The following is a 16,023-nucleotide window of genomic DNA, read 5'->3' as shown; positions in this document are numbered from 1 at the left end:
CTGCCCCCCTATTTTATTCAAGTTGGCACCCCTGAGTGGCAGATGAGAGAAGGAAATGCTGGCCTGGAACACCTGTTGGAGAAGAAGCAACCAGTGCCAGTGGAGAGTTGTTGAGGTGGTGGGGAGATAGGACAAGCACACCTTTTCCATCTCTGTGTCTCTGAAGGGCAGTGTGGTCATGGTAAATTCTGAAGTGCAGGAGATGACTAGGTGAGCATCCCTAGTCATGCCCCCCAAAGAGAGTCCAATTTCTTCAGATCAGCTGAAACAATCACAACAGGGAATTGGTAAAGGGTGGTGTATTGATTAACACGTTGAACTTTCACTGGGAAGACCAGGATTCACACCCCTCATCAGCCATGAAGTTCTCTGATCAGCCATGAAGTTCTCAGTCTGAGCCTATCCCATCGATATATAAAAAAGGAGCGATGTGCCAGGGCAGACCTGCCTCCAGGCTTAAAACCAGCTGTGCTGTGTGTGGTGGGGCAGTGCTATGTAGCAGCCCTCCTGACACTGGTGTCGCTGTGGCTTGTCCGGGCAGGATAGAAGCGGGGCAGCACCGAGGTGGGAGTCACACATTTGGGAGTGCAGGATCAGTAGCAGCACTCCCATCAATTTAACTGTGCAACTCCAACCGCAGGAGCATAGGAAGCTGCCTCCTACCAAGCAGAACTGTTGGTCCGTTTAGCTCACTTTTATCCTGACTGGCAGTGGCTCTCTGGGGTTTTCGAGAGGAGCCTTTCCCAGCACTACGTGGAGATGCCAGGGGATGGATCCTGTCCCACTCTGCATGCGAAGCACATGCTCCGCCACTGAGTTCTGCTCCTTCCCACCAAGCCGCTGTAATGTATGCAAGCCCTGCATTCGCTTCAGAATGAATGTACCCAGAGGAAAGTAAGCTGAACTGAAGACTGGATCGTTTACACATTACTTATGCATTTTCCTCAGATAATACAAGGAATATGATGCGGAGCCTGGGACTTTAAAAAACAACAACCCTCCTTTCTCAAGCCTCAAGCTATTTCTGTAACCACTATGTCATCCTTCTTGGCTCCCGTGTGGTCCCCTACTTAAGCAAGTTCATTCTCATTTCCCTTCAACATAATATCAACCAGAATGCCTACATGTAATCAATGTTTTGGCATGTGCACACAATTATGATGTTCTGGAAAGCACAGTGCACTGCTTTGTCCTTTATTGTCCATTTCCTACAAATACAATTAGCGAAGAACAAATTAGATTGTAACATCATTTTGAGCAGGCTGGCCTTGTTTTGCTCCATTTCCAATTTTCTTAGAATTCAGTGTTTACAGAGATTAAAATACAACCATGAAAAAGTTCAACCAGAAGACATGAATAATATATAAAACACATTTTTTAAAAAAAAGAACTCTAAAGAAGAGGATGGAGATGGATACGCCCAGGAGTTTTGTGGTGGGCTGTTCAGGGCAGAGCTGGCTGACACTGCTTGATGAATTCAAGGCTGCAGTTTTGGAAGAGGCTTGGTAAGTCAAAAACAAGAGAGAGTCATGCTCATATATGGCTGCCAATTTATTTTCTAGGTCCAGTTTAAGGTGCTCACAAATGACTTAGGCCCAAAATATCCAAGAGACCACCTTCTTCTCTACAGTCCCTTTTAGGTGTTAAGATCAGCAAACTGATATTTATGACACCCTCAGAAGCATGGGGATGGCATCCCAGGAAAGGGCAGCCCATTTGGCTCTGTGACAGCCCCTAAATTGTAGAAACTTCCCCATAGAAGTGCATCAGGTATCACCATTGTATAGATTCCATTATATGCTGAAGTGTCCATTTTACCCTGGTCTTGGACACCTGATATAGACAGACAGACAGACAGACAGACAGACAGATAGATTACCCACCTCCCCCCCCCCTCTATCCCCTAAGAATATGACCAGTAGTAACAATGGTGTAATCTAAAAGAAATTGGCTTTGCATTAAACTAGAAGTATACCTCAAAAGTGCACCTCTCTTTCTTGGAGGTTTTATTGATTAGTACATGTCCCATTTGGACATACACCATTTGCTGTATAATATTGTATTTTGCTCCTCTCAGAATTTATGGGAAGTTCTGGACAGCCATTGCAGGATAACTCAGAACACTGGAGATTTTATTTTTCTTAGCTTTATGAGATAGATCCCTGCTGCTTCCCTTTTATAATCTGGGAAGTGTCAGTGACTGAACTAAGGTTTGAACCCTTTCCCTTCCCTTCAAAGTGGTTGTGAAAGATTTTACTTGTGGCTTTTACCAATGTATATAATTGGTTGCTATGTTGACTCGTGGTCAGAAAATGGTTGGACAAAGCAAATGGTTTTAGATGTTCAAGATTCTCTGGGCTGATTCACCCATGCAATTGTACAGCAAGGATGGGGGACCTGCCACTCTCTGGATGTTTCTGGCCTACAGCTTCCACCCTTCCTGACCACTGCCCATGTTGGGTTAGTGGGAGTTGTAGGCCAACATCAGCTGAGGGGCCACAGATTCCACGTCCCTGATTTATGCAGCTCTATTTCTCTTCCTTTAACTACTCACAGGCGAATGTATGAACTTACTATATTAAAAGCATTTTGTTTGAAGACACTCGGTGGTAATTATGATAGCTACATTACCTCCAGTATTAGAGGCAGTGTGCCTCTGAATACCAGTTGCTGGGGATCACAAACAGGAGAGTGCTGTTGTGCTCCTGTACTGCTTACGGACTTCCCTCAGAATCTGGCTGGGCACTGCCAGGACAGAATGGCAGTCTAAATGATCTTATGGTCAAATCCAGCAGCATTCGTCTTATTTTCTTAAATGAGATGAGGTAATCTGAAAGTTCCATCTGTGGTATTTCATGGCTCATTACTACTTGTAAGTCATCAAATATGATTTATGGTCGGAGGCAGCAGTGCTTCTGAATATCAACTGCTGAAAACCAGAGGGAGGGGAGAGTTTTGTTGTGTTCAGGTCCTGTTTGTGAGTTTTCCTCAGGCATCTGGCTGGCCACTGCGAGAACGAGATGCTGGACTAGATGGGTCATTGGCCTGATCTAGTAGGATTCTTCTGTTCTTATCACTTGATGTTTCAGACATAACATGGTGAACATGCACAAGAGACATTTAGAATTGAAGTCTTGAGGTAGGTTTTAGTATTATGATGATAAGTAATTTTGAAGGAAGAAAAATAGCTGTCTACGTTAATTTTTTATTTAATATTTTGCCCCTGGCTCCAGAATTAAAATTGTTTTGTCCATTGCCGATTTCTTCTAATAGAGCCATTGTTTGCTTTAATAGCAGAAAGGATGAGCTGTCAGAAGACATTTTCATACTGCCCATGGAGTCATAAAGAGTAGGAATGTGTATATTCAATCCTCAGTTGTTAATGAGCAAGGAGCAGCAAGAATTGTTTCCTGGGTGATGGTGATATTACTTCCATGCAGAAAGATCCACTTCAGTTGGTAAATACAGATGAAAAAGTCTACTCACTTCCCATTTGCACTGGGAGGTTGAAACAGTCACATATTTAAAACATACCAACAATACTTCTTGTTTGTTTGTTTGTTTGTTTGTTTGTTTGTTTGTTTGGTGGTTATGTGTTTAAGGTGAAACTGTAGCTGATACATCTTTGTGCATAGACTGCGCTTCTGGTGAGCTAGACCAGAGTTCTGTGCTCATTTGTGGGAAAGGATCCTGGCCATCGAAAATGTTTACTACATCGGGAAATGAATTCACTATTCAAAGACTCCAAGCAAATATAAAACAAAAATTGAAACAAGAGCCTCATATAACCCACTTTGTGTTTTATCTGTTGCAGACACTCCCATGCGTAACAAGTTCAGAGTGAAAGAAGTAGTTTTATTGGGGTGGGGCATGTAGATTAATTCCCCATATGTTTCTATTTTTTTGCACATGTTGGTACGTTAAAAATCAAGTCAGGTCTTTCCTCTACCTCTCATTCCAAAACTTCACTGTGAAATAACACTCGGCAAAATGACTTCAAGCTGTCACCATTACACAACCTAAACTTTATCTCTTCATTAATGCATTACAGAGCAAAAAAACAATGAGAGCATTCCTTTGGAATGTGTGTTTACTGAACACAAAATGATATGTTTACTGAAATAGCAGTTGCTGCCGGGTTACCCAGTGGGGGAAAGCTTTCTCTTTCCATACCATTCAGATCTCCTGGTGTCACCCTTATCCCAAGCACTACCCTCCAGAGGCAGGATGATTTCTTCTCCATCCTACTCCTAAAATATTCAGACAAATCTACTACATTTTAGTTATTATGATCCACGTTACAAGAGCCAGGCTTTGTTTGGAGTGCAGGAAAAGAGGTCATTTCATATTGTGCAATGGTCACACAAAGACAGAAACGGCAAAGCAAATATGGTGTGCACATGAAGCTGCCTTCTACTGAGTCACACCAGCCATCCCAGGATAGTCTACTCTGATCTGGCAGTGGCTCTTCCCTGGCCAAGGTCTGCTATTATTTAAACTGGTGATGCTATGATTTCAACAGGGGACCTTCTACCTGCAAAGCACGGGCTCTTGCACTGTGCTATGTGCTTGCTCAGCAGAGGAACGATCCAAAGATTCAGACCAGATTTAGTGGAGCTGTTCCAGCACTGTGGGACTGAACTTACTCAGGACAATGCTATGGTTGCTTCCTAGGTATATTGTGCTTTAGGCAAAACTGCATGAAAATTGCATATGATGATAAATTTGCATTCAAATGCTGATGAATTTTAACGAGGACTTTTTAAAAAAGTAAACAGATGTGGAAATGTGGAGAACAGACTCCGTAGCTTGTGAGGTAATCAACGTAAGAGGTATTGGAGGAGTGGCACCTTAACACTTCAGACATAGCTTGGAAGGGCAGTGTGGTAAGTTGCCATGTAGCCAGGTTGCCAGTAAGGCCAACCAGGAATGGCCTGTGCCATGGTGGTAGTGAGAATCCAGCAACCACCTCCTGGAAGCCCAACCTTCCAGCAGACAGGCTGCCTGATAGGATTATTATTATTATTATTATTATTATTATTATTAATAATAATAATAATACTCGGCCCATCTGGCTTGGTTTCCCCAGCCACTCTGGGAGGCTCCCAACAAAGTATAAAAAATACAATAAAACATCAAACATTAAAAACTTCCCTAAACAGGGCTGCCTTCAGATGTCTTCTAAAAGTCAGGTGGTTGTTTATTTCCTTGACTACCGAGAAGGCCCTCTACCTGGTTCCCTGTAACTTCGCTTCTTGCTGCGAGGGAACTGTCAGAAGGCCCTCGGAGCTGGACCTCAGTGTCCTTGCCCCATTCTGCAATGAAATGATGTAATGAAAAGTTGTGGTCATGTTTTAACTCGCACTCTTATCGCATGGGGATCATTGCTCCCAGTACGGATGCCTGGGTGCACCAGGGGCACAAACTAGACTCTGTAGAGAACTGTGAGCAGTAGCTAGGACTAGCTGAAGCCTTGTGGCTTTTTCAGACAATCCTGCAAAGCGATACCTGACTGCATTAGCACAGTGATACTTTTTACTATTAGGAAAAGGTGATTCTTTCTCCCACATTTTCCTAATTGCAAAAAGCACCAGTGCTGGGAAATGGAGATCTTGCTGCAACAGACATGGTGCCTTGAGGAATTTGCTTAAATCCCCTACAGCAAAAGAATGGGAACTGTGTACTTCCCATGCCAAAAATAAAAATGATGAAATGGAAAGCAAAGGACCAACCTGGTCTGCTACTTTATGTCCCCCATCTTTTATGTTGATAATCACCATTAGGGTATCCTTGGGGCAGGTGCTGAAAGCTCATATTGCCTTGGTCCCATCTCACAGAGGCAAAGCATTCGGGTCCTGTTTGCAGGCTTCCCACAGGCATCTGTTTGGCTATGTTGAGAACAGGAAGCTGGACTAGATGGGCCCTTGGTCTGATCCAGAGGACTATTCTTAAGTTCTTTTAAAGTTTTTCACAGCTCTAATGATTGGGAAACAAGACTGTGTATTTAAGCGGGAGAACATGAGACTATGTATATGGCAATTCCTTCTGCTTTTCTGGTCCAAGCAGTAAAATCAACCTGCACACAATTATGGAACGTTTTTCTTAATGCAGCTGCCAAGCAGACATCCATATTGGCTGCAGTACTGCTTGGTGTGGATATACCACCATAACTCCCTAGTGATTCACACCAGCCAATCAGAACAGAGTTCATCAGTTCAGCAAGCAACATAAACAAAATATCAGGGGTTTTATATTCATTCCTTCATCCTTAAAAAGAAACACACTAGAAAACGTTCCCTGCCAGCCCTAACCTGGTACAGCATATTAGACTAATGAAGGGATGCTGTTCATGGATCATTCACAAGCCGCCAAGATTGGGAACAAACAGTCCCCACAATTTGGATGGAACTGTTTTTGAACTTTGCAGAGGCTCATAATCTGAAAATTCCTGACAGGACAGGAAACGATTGCTCCTTCCTACTGCTTCTCTGCTATGTATAAATTAAAGGCAAATGCCAAGATGGGAATGAGACTACAAAGATTGCAGTGATTCTTTCACACTTATGTGCAAAACAAGTTCGCAGAGCGATCGGTGACCACTCAGGACTCCTCCTAGGTGAGGAGCTTTGCACTGATATGCACCATCCCATGGAACCTAAATTGTCTCATGGATGCAGTTGATAGGTAAGCTATTGCACCCACGCAGCAACTCAGTGATGGTTTCCCCCACTTCCTGTCTCAGTGTCATACAATGGAACTGTTGGGCAGTAGTTCTGAGACAAACTAACAACAACAACAATAACAACAACAACAACAACATAATTAACCTATGAAAATTGTCATGACAATATGTGATGATGGCCACTAGGTCAGGTGGCTTTAAAAAAAGGAATTAAAACAGCCAATGTGATGCCATCCAGATGTTCAGGACTAAAACTCACACCATCCCTGTTCATTGCTTATGCTTGCTGGGGCTGATGGGATTTGTTATCCACCACATCAGGAGGGCACTTCATTGGCTATCCCTGGCTTGATGCATGGATGGGGGTAGGTCCATCAGTACCTGTGGTGTCTAAATGGAACCTCCATATGGCAGTATACTTCAAAATATGAGCTGCTGGTGGACAAGCAGTACTGAAACGTATGGCAGGCCACTTTTGGGAATGCTGGACTAGATGGCAGTTCAGTTTTGTTTGTTTGTTTGTGACTTCCTTGTCAAAATGGTTTCTCGGTGTAAAATGAGTTATAAAAATAAGGTGAAACATAATTAAAATGCACAATAAAAATTTCACTGAAACATCCATAACTAAAATGCACAACAAAGAATACCGTAACAATATAACAATGAAAACCAGGTGCCTCTTGTCAGGAAAGCAAGAGAGCACTTGTGTGAACAGATGCGTCCTCAAGAGCCTGCAGAATGCCAATACTGATGAAGCCTTTCATATTCCAGAAGAGAGAGCATTCCAGCACACTAGTACCAACATTGAAAAAAGTCGACCTCTGTGTCACCATCACTGTGCTGGTAATCATCAGGCCATGGGAGAACTGAGTTCCATTTCTTTACCAGGCAGCGGAGGGTCTAGCAGGGCTACTCTTATGCTCTCCTGTTAGTATCAAGCTACTAAAATCACATAAATATTTGTTCTGTTTCTTGCCACATCAGAGTGCACAAGGCTCTGTAGGTTGGAGAAGTAAGAACGGAAGGTGAGCACTGTATCTGTCCATTACCCATGTTGTCTCCATCTGATATTACCACGCACCACTGGGGAAATGTCACTGAACTGGAAAACTAACAGCATTTTGGCATCACTTGAGACTATGCTATGCACCCTGGAAACTAATGTTCCTATGCTTCTCTCTCTCTCTCTCTAAGAAAAAAAATAGTATTTCACATTTCTGGTCCTTTTGCTGAATGTTAAAAGTAGCTAGATCTATTAACATTGCCATAAAATTCTTTTTATAATTAATAGGGCATAAAATGCCTTGTCTGAATCTTTGCAACGTTAAGCAATAAAAGTTATAAAATGACATCATTTCTTAATATTGCTGGGAAATAGTTTATACACAGAGTGTAAACAGGCCCCCATTCTCAAGTAAACCCAGTGACCTAGTCTGGAATTTGTTAAGAAGAAGAGGTGGGCAATGCATACTAATAAAGTGTGTCTGTGCCCCACGAGACAGACAAAAGTCTGTAATCAATGTGGAACAAGAGGGAAAGAAGCTATAAATATTTTTCTCCACTCACCTAGACTGTTGCCTACACACACACACACACCCCTCCAAGTGCTTTTCCATATATTTTTGTGCAGCTATTACAAAAATAGCTCTTTGTTGAAGCAGTATTTTAGTATCTCCTGTGTATGTTCTGTTCACCATTAACTCTTACATCAAAGGTTAGTAATATGTGTACCTGACATCAATCTTGTTTTTAGACACTGGACCCTGAGGATCCAGGAAGACAGTGGAAGCCATTGTGCCACTATCTCACATACGTGTATTCTTTCAGGCTAAAAGGGTACCACCTAGTTAATATGGGTGCAACTTCCCTTTCAGAATGTTAGAAAGCCCCAACATGTGGGGTTCTGCTCATATATTGCAAGCTTCACACATGGAGAGACTATGGAAGAAACCAACTGTTTCCTGTAATGTGTGAATTTGAGTTGGGTGTTTTGTGTCACATGGATAAAGAAGATAAGGCAACTTACGCCTCCAGGAATCAGTTCTTCTCACCCCCAGTCAAGCTGATATTTGCTGTGGCTTTTACTTTTTGCTTATCAGCTTGGCCATATACCCTCTCTGAATTCCCATTTGCTGCTCTTTCTAATAACCTGTGCAGCAGGATCATGCAGAGTGCTTTTCCTTAGGAATGTTGTTTCAGTATCCTCCTCCGCTACAGTTCTCACATGCTCATTTGAACTGAATGTCAACCCAGGTTTGGCTGAACAAACTTACACACACAAACACACAAAATCAAGGTGCTTCCAGATGGGTGTTTATTGTGTGATCAGTGCTGCTCAAGCATGAAGGTCCGCACACCCCCCCCAGCAATCACATGACATCATGAGCATCAACATGCCAGGCTGTATTTCTTCACTCCATTTTAATCAGGACTTTTCCTTCCTGTGGAAAATCCACTAAGTTTAATAAAAAGCCCACCCTGTTACCAGCAATGAGTTTGTGATACCTAAATGACCCATTAACAGTTTTAAACCCTGGGGTTGGGGCCTGTTCAGGGTGGGGCAGCATGCTTTGCCCCAAGCAGTCCTTTTTCTGCCCATCCACAGTGGGCACCACAGAAATAAAACCTGGATAGTTACTGATATAACACTGTAGGGCACTCCCTATCCTCTTGTTTCAACACAACAGCATCCCATTGAGCTCAATAATTTCTCCAGAGCCAAAGAATTCATCACTTTGCTCTATCACTGGCAAGCCAAGCTGCATTACAGAATGAGCTACATCAGGCATCATTCATCATTCCACAATTTTAATGTTCTTAGATAGTTACTTCAGGTATCCCAATCTTCAGACCCTATTTAAAATGTTTGCATCCTTCAACAGTGGCCAATGCATCAATGATACTCAGAGTATAGCAGCATGTGGTTGTATGTATCAGGGACTGTAAGTGGGGGCAATACATAAAGCTTCCATGATATCTGCTCAGATTTGCAGATTGACAAATGTTCAAACTAGATCCCATCTGGAATAAGCTCTTCCTGTGAAAGGGTCCCCTTTGCAAGGGTCACAGGATAAAATGTTAATATCTAAAAGTTGGAGGTCTGTTTACTTCAGGTGGCCTAACTAATTTAGAGAGCTTTGGCCAATTAACAAAACATCAACAGAATTGCTTATCACAGCAGCTCTGGCAGAAGGAGTTCATGTCTCAGATTAGATTTGCAAACATGAACAATTAAGCACAGTCCAACATCAGTTGCATGCAATCCTATTTGGGCCAACTTTATTCTTTGAATCACTTAGGTGCTAGCAGTATTATCATGTTGATTTGTGGCCACAGCCCTGAAACAGTTGATTGAGGGCAAGCTTCCAAGTTCAAGGACATCTTTGATAATCAGCCACCTGCTCCGCAGAAAGAGAAAGGATTATATTTGTTAGGAAACCTAAAGCATTCATCCCACTCCGGCTTTGATAGAAGCGTAACTGGCCAGAAACCACTACTGCTATATAGTAAATGCCTTTGATAACTGTAATTACTCCCACTTTCTTTTTACGTTGGCTTTCTTTATATCTCCAAGCCAAGGACATTTCCCAGCAAAACATCAGGTGTGCAGGAATGACCTATGCACTTGCTGTTGGCAGAGGGAATATTTTTTGGTTGGGAAGTAGCAGTGTGTAAACTCTGCCATCAGCTTTAAAACTAGTTGTTACATGCAGCCCTTGGAGCAAAACATTTATCTTATTTTATAAAGCGGATGAAGAATCCGCTAGGTGTGTTTTCTGTTTGTTTTAGGAAGAAACCTCACTGAAGAGAATTGTTATTTTATTCATTAGATAGAAGGCTACACTTGCAATCCCATTCCAGCCCTTCAAAATCAACATGTTCCATCGTAAGTGGGCATACTGGACATAGCTGTCTATAAATTTTAATATAACTTAATATAATATAAAATGTCTAGGCGGTTTTCATATTTTTTTTAATAAATAGAGCACTATTCAATAACATTTCCTAAACACTGGATAAAACAAAAACAAAACTATGTATTATAAATGAAACTGAACAATGTACAAAACAAAAAATCACAAATCAGAGTCCAGGAAAGCTTGGGTAAATGTGTACATTTTAAAGAGGTATTTAAAAGTCACTACTGTTTCTGCCTCGCAAACTAATCAAGGGAGGGCATTTGAAAGGGTGAGTGATTTGCCAAAATATCTCGTTCTTCAGTAATTTTGGATTTCAGAGAATATAGCCTGGCCAATTTTATGGACCCCTAGCAACTTTAAGGGATCTCCTGAACTTGAATGCATCGCATTAAACTGCATTTTAAATTGCTGCAACAGTCCCCCCACCCCGGAAACTTATGGTGAATAATAACAGCGTAATCATTAACGACAATAGCATCTTCATCTTCCAATTGTGATCTATATTAATGGTACATTATATTTATATCTAAAAACAACTGGGCAATAAACTTTAATAGATTTAATTGGAAGATGAAGCAATTCAAGTTTTAATAGGTTAATCAATAGAGCCAATTTTAATCAGGGGGTATAATATATAAAGGGACATGGGTGGCGCTGTGGTCTAAACCACAGAGCCTAGGGCTTGCCGATCAGAAGGTCGGCGGTTCAAATCCCTGCAACGGGGTGAGCTCCCTTTGCTTGGTCCCTGCTCCTGCCAACCTAGCAGTTTGAAAGCACATCAAGTGCAAGTAGATAAATAGCTACCACTCCGGTGGGAAGGTAAACGGTGTTTCCGTGCACTGCTCTGGCTCGCCAGAAGTGGCTTAGTCATGCTGGCCACATGACCTGGAAGCTGTACACCGGCTCCCTTGGCCAATAAAGCAAGATGAGCGCCACAACCCCAGAGTCGTTTGTGACTGGACCTAACGGTCAGGGGTCTTTTTACCTATAAAATATAAAAGCCTTGCTTTTGGGGGGTGGGGGTTGTTCCAGTACATTACCATAACAGGGAATGGATGATAAAATATGAGATGATACTTCCTAACAATGAACAATGGGTTTGATTACTCAGTTTTCACATCCTTCCTTCAATTTGTAGAAAAACACCTTTGTTGAGGTATTAGTATTATGTGGATATATTTACATTTAATCAATAAGTCAGTTACTCAGTGTTACTCAGTGAAAAAGGCAGGTGGTTAATCAACTAATGATTAATCAGCTGCTAACCCTAAGGATGATAGATATTTTCTGAAGCCGCAGTATTTGGGCACACGCTTCAAAAATTAGGCTTCCCTCCTGTGTCAGGCTTAGTGCCTACTGATTTCAGTGCCTAACTGATGTCCCCTGAAGGCCATCTTATTCAAAACACATAAAATACAGGCATAATCTTTCCATTCCGTATAGAGTGTGCTAATCTTTCCAAAATCAGAAATAAATTTGTTAGCTCTTCTAGTAACCCACTTCCTCGTACCTGAGTAAATAGTTACATCCATTCACATGATGGTTGTTGTTCCTCCAGTGATGTCATGAAGAATGTTGCCTTCGCATCATCCCAGCAACCTAGATCTGTATCTCCGTGAATCCCAGCAGAAAAGTCACCCAGGCTGCTTGACCCGCCCTTGGCACCATCACATGATTCTTCTTTTAAGACAATGCTCTGGAGTGAAGAAAGAGCATCGAGAACATGGGACTGAATGAACTGCTGGCGAGGGTAAGGAGGAGCTGGCTGCATATAGCTGGGTAAAGCGTTCATATAACGGTATATGTGCAATCCAAAGTGTGCACTCTAACAAGTTAAAAGAAAAACACTGCAATCCCATAATGTCAGGAACAGAAGCTGTCAGAGGCGTAGCATGGGGGAGTGGGGCACACATTTTTGAGGGGAAACAGTCAGGCACCCCCATGGCAAGCACAGAGCTCCAGCAGCTGAGCTGTGGCAGTGGGCTGGTTGGTCTACTGGGCTGGTGGATGGAGACAGCAGGTGAGGAGCCTGTTGGAGGCGGGCTCCATTCACCCTCCCCATGGGCTCCGTGTGTGCCCCCCTGGCACGTGCCCCACTCCAGCTACCCAGTCCACCGGGGGCGGGGGGGCGCAACACTTTCCCTGCCCCAGGCACCAGCAACCCATGCTATGCTGATGGAAGCTGTAACAGGAAAGTGGAGTTGGGGTGTGTTTGTGATGAACACTTTTGCTCAGTAATAATATTTTGTCATTGTCCATACTAGGGAAAATCTTCGCTAGTGCTCTCTTTCGGAATGGCATCTGGATTCTCATAACTGGAAAACAGCTCTGCCATGTAGATTCCCCTATAATAAGTGTTGGCTGCATGGGGATAGCCCTATTCTCTTGAGTTGGAGGAGAGCTGGTCATCCATATTCTTTTAGAGAAATTTCAGAGAGACAAGTTAAATCCCAGATAATTCTCTGCAAATGCTTCCAGTTCTTCATGTGAGGCCAATGTGAGGCACTGCTGCAATGTTTTAGCAGTCATTTGTGAAGACTGCAGGAGGCTGCATTTTATCAGTTAAAATATTTCAAGAATATGGGGCAATTATTGCAAGAATGCAGGTATCAGAAGACTATATAATGTTTGTTTCTGGAAGCATGGCCAAAAAAGAAAAAAGAGAAGAAAGCTGCTCTAGGATAAATGAATAGCAGGTTTAGAAAATGACACGACTGCTAGAATTTTCTAACCAGGTTGCAGCATTAACACAAATTTAATAGTCACCCTAAATCCCAACCAATTCCAGTTATCAATGCCTCAGTGCCACCAGGTGACTTTTAAAATGTATTTGACCCTGGCAGTTTTTGAGAAAAGAAGGGGTACCAGACAAGTGTTATTAAAAAAAATTAAAATGGAGGGGAAATTTCTATACTAACAGAAAGAAGGTTGCAGTTCTATATACATTTACCGGAGAGGAGGGATGGGGCAAAATTAGTTTCAGTTTGTATTCCAAGATGTATCTATCAAATTCACACTTTCCAAAACAATAAGAGAATGGAGACGTACCCTCCTATGAAATTCACACTGCGTTCCATCAGCAGCATCGTTTTGGTTTGCCAAATGGAATGACCCCACTCCCCTGCCCCTGGCATGCACTCTCCAAGCTGAGAAGAGGAGGAAAGCCCAGAGCACAACTGAAAGTCCGTACACTGAGCTTCTGCTGATGGGACTCATCACCTGGATCCTGTCCTAAGCATTCCATTGCTGGAAGTGACTGACAAGCTCCGGATCTTTCTGGTGATGTCCTCTGCATTTCCAGTCTCTTTTCCTGGCAATACAGGAGACAAGTTAGTGGGTTGAATGGGCTGGTGAATCTGTTCTGACGTTACCTTAGCAGGGTGGAACCTTCCTCAACATGTATCTTTCTCGTGCTACTCTCCTAACATCAGGAGTCTGGTACTGCATGGGAGGACCTGGTGCTGTGGCTCCTTCACACAGGCCAGCTTCGTTTCTGGGAGGGTGGTGCTGGCATGGGGAGGAACCACAACATCAGTTCTTTTCATCTGATTTCAAGAGCACCACAGGTGAGCACAACAAGAACCCTGCACCCCAGCCATGAGAATTTCCCCAATAATATTTCTCTCCATTGTGATAAATTTCAAACACATTTCCTATAATAATAATTCATTTATACCCTGCCCATCTGGCTGGGTTTCCCCAGCCACTTTGGCCGGCTTCCAACAAAAGATTAAAAATACATTAAAACATCAGTCATGAAAAACTTCCCTAAACAAGGCTGCCTTCAGATGTCTTTTAAAGTCAGATAATTGTTTATTTCTTTGACATCTGATGGGAGGGCGTTCCACAGGGCAGGAGCCACTACCGAGAAGGCCCTCAGCCTGGTTCCCTGTAACTTCGCTTCTCGCAGTGAGGGAACTGCCAGAAGGCCCTCGGCACTGGACCTCAGTGTCCAGGTTGAACGATGGGGGTGGAGACAGTCCTTCAAATATACTGGGCCAAGGCCATTTAGGGCCTTAAAGATCAACACCAACACTTTGATTTGTGCTCAGAAACATCCTGGGAGCCAATGTAGGTCCTTCAGGACCAGTGTTATATAGTCTCAGCAGCCGCTCCCAGTCACCAGTCCAGCTGCCGCATTCTGGATTAGTTGTAGTTTCTGGGTTACCTTCAAAGGTAGCCCCACGTAGAGCATGTTGCAGTAGTCCAAGCGGGAGATAACTAGAGCATGCACCACTCTAGCAGGATATTCTTCATTGATGGAGAATGATTAAGAGAAAAAGTGGGAGAATTTTCCTGCACGGTATTAGAAAAAGCGCTCGCCTGTGTCCTCCTGCACGTGTCAGGTGCCATTCACTTGTGGTGGGAGGGAGACTCAAATCTGAACACTCGAACTCCGCCTGACGCCCCAGGTACCTTTACAACTTTTGGCCAATAATTCCCTTCCATCGCCTGTCCATTCCATTATTCATTGCTGTGCTCCTGCTCTGGCCATCTCAAGCCATTTCCTTTCCTCTCCTCTCATGTGGTTTTAAAAATATAAATGAAGGGGAAGGGGGAAGGGGAGATAACAAGACATTGGGGAAAATGTAAATATGTTACTTGGCTCTTTTATTTTCTTCACTAATGTCTTTTTCAAATAATAAAAAGGGCTCCCTGCCAACTCTCTTGGTTACGATTTTGTTTAACTGTTCTAGGCATCAAAAAAGGAGGAGAAAACATGAAAATTGCTAGCAAGCTCCTCTCCTTTCTGACACAATACTATCAGTGGTGGTATTTGCTTACATGGAGTGGGAGGAGGACAGTGGTTTAATTTCCTGTGAAGTCTGCTGTTCCCAAGTGCACTTGCTGTTTTTCATGAAAGGAAAAGGGATTTTGAGGTCAGGCGATGAATAAATGATAACACAAGATGGCAACTTGCATCTACATCGAAAAGGAAGCATAAAACAGCACCACTCAAAGGACGGATCCAGCGACTGCTGCTCTCCCAAACTTCTCACTTCTTCCCATCCTCAAGGAGAAGGTAGCCCACCCACTCTGCCTAGAAGCTACTTGAGAGACCATCTGCCCCTGTGTGGACCTGGTACATCACTTAGATCACCTGGGGAAAATACTACTCCAAGCAATGGACCTTGCAGAAGATTATAGGGTGGTGACCCAAAAAAAACAACAGGCATTTTCTGTTGTTGCCCATGTTCTTTGAATGCCCTTCATTCTGTTGTACATGAAGCAGCAACCAACAGTTGCTTCAGATCTCTTTTAAAGACCTATGTTTTTGCCCTTGCTTTTGCTGACGCATAAGATTGGACCCTGTTTTATGTGTTTGAATCTTCTGAATTTCAATGTTATTTGCTTTTTTGTGGATTTATTTTGCTGTTTTACTGTTTTTTGTTCAGTCTTAAAATGATATGTCATTGGTTG

This window comes from Podarcis bocagei, assembly GCF_964188305.1.
Source record: "Podarcis bocagei genome assembly, chromosome: 1".
In the NCBI taxonomy this organism is placed as follows: domain Eukaryota; kingdom Metazoa; phylum Chordata; class Lepidosauria; order Squamata; family Lacertidae; genus Podarcis; species Podarcis bocagei.
Note: the sequence above shows the minus strand (reverse complement) of the source record.